The following is a 1,808-nucleotide window of genomic DNA, read 5'->3' on the forward strand; positions in this document are numbered from 1 at the left end:
TTTTGATTCCCAGGGAAGGCTGGGATCAAGAACAGAATGGCTAATGCAGTAGTCCCCGCCTTTTCCACAGACCCCTCCCCCCAGTGGCTGCCTGAAATCTGGAATAGTACCGAACCCATCAATACTATGGTTTTTCCTATACATATGCACCTGTGTTAATGTTCACCTTATGAATTGAGCACAGTAAGAGATTAACAACAATAACTATTAACAAAAAGGAGCAGATGATACATTGTGCATGTGATGAGATGAATGAGATAAATGAGACATTATTAAGAAAAATAAAACTTGCTTGAACACAACAAGCACTACCACACTGAGAGAGTCAGTGTAGTGATGGAGACAGCAGCTAGGTGACTGTCGGGCAGGTAGCTTGTGCAGCATGGATACACTGGGCAAAGGAATGACTCACGTCCTGTGCAAGATGCAGCAGGATGGCTCGAGATTTCATCACATTCCTCTGAACAGTGTGTAATTGAAAACATATGAATTGTTTATTTCTGGAATTTTCCATTTAATATTTTTGCACTGCAGCTGACCATGGGTAATGGAAACTGCAGAAAGTGAGATTACAAATAAGGGGGGACTTCTGTATAGTCACATAATGAAGGATGCTAACTCAATTAAACACAGTCTAGCTAGATTAGAAAACTCTAAGTTAAAGGCATGAAAAATACTATCACACAAATATTTAATTGGTAATGCACATGTGCAAGGCCCAGAGTGGTTGATGAGAGGAAGCTCAGTGAGATATGTCTCCGCTTCATGAATTTGCGTGTCATCCTTGCGCAGGGGCCATGCTCATCTTATCTGTATCATTCCAGTTTCAGTGTATGTGCTACTGAAGAGAGCAAGAGATGTATTTCTGCCTTTAAGGAGCCCACAGGGGCATATGACACCTCCCAGTCACCTACAACCTAAACCAGAAAGATTCACTGGGATAAGCTCGAAAAGCTTTGTGGAGGGCACGGCAGTTGAGCCCCAAGAAGTAGTTTCAACAAGCAGAGATGGGGAGAATGTCATTCTTGAAAATGGGAATGATACATTCCCGGTAAAGGTATAGAACAACTCATGCGGCAGCTCCCTCAGTGAAGGGAGGCCAGTCTACCGCGTTAGATGCATTGGAACTGGTGAATAGGGGAGATAACTTTTGAAATATGGCTTAGGAGTCATATCTTAAAGTATTTGAATACCTGCATGAAGAATTGTGGTCAGGAAGCAGCAGGGAACCATGACAAAGTTTGGGCAAGGACATGGCATGATCTGATTAGTGTTTCAATGAGTGAGCATGATGGAGGACTCTTATTTTATTCTTTGACCTTTCTTCTACAAGGAGACACCTCCAAAACCAAAATTATTTTCTGGAGGGTGGGCCCCTTATAGTACAGGCTTTCATCACTCAGTGAGTGCTCTAGAAACCCATCGGTATCAGTGGACTAGATGGTGTTGTTGTGAGAGGCTGAGTTTGGCTTAAGTGAATTTTCTTTGAAGACTCAACACATTTGCCCATTTCATGATGGGTGACTTACGAGTGCACCTTCCTACACCACTGAGTGTTCAGCAGTCTTGGGCCCAAAACAACATGACCCCCGTGCCCCACCCTCCCTATTCACCCGAGCAACATTTTTTTTTGTTTGTTTCCCTGGATGAAAAAAGTCTTCAACGGGAAATGTTTTGCTGATGCAAAAAAGGTGAAACAAAAAATGGCAGAAGTGCTAAAAGCCATCAAAATCAACAAGTTCAAAAACAGTTTTGAGCAGTGGAAAAAATGTCTCGATATGTGTGTTGCACCAAATGGAGAGTACTTT

General features: G+C 42.5%; 1 non-coding gene across 1 annotated transcript; it reads right to left on the minus strand.

The window, feature by feature from the left end:
• Positions 1 to 747: 747 nt before the first annotated feature.
• Positions 748 to 854, minus strand: LOC123829172. Its single transcript, XR_006787559.1, has one exon. It is a non-coding gene; the product is annotated as a U6 spliceosomal RNA (small nuclear RNA).
• Between the last annotated feature and the right edge of the window lie 954 nt (positions 855 to 1,808).

The sequence above is a fragment of the Phyllostomus hastatus genome, unplaced genomic scaffold, assembly GCF_019186645.2.
Source record: "Phyllostomus hastatus isolate PE091 unplaced genomic scaffold, TTU_PhHast_1.1 phas_scaffold_1066, whole genome shotgun sequence".
Taxonomy (NCBI): Eukaryota; Metazoa; Chordata; class Mammalia; order Chiroptera; family Phyllostomidae; genus Phyllostomus; species Phyllostomus hastatus.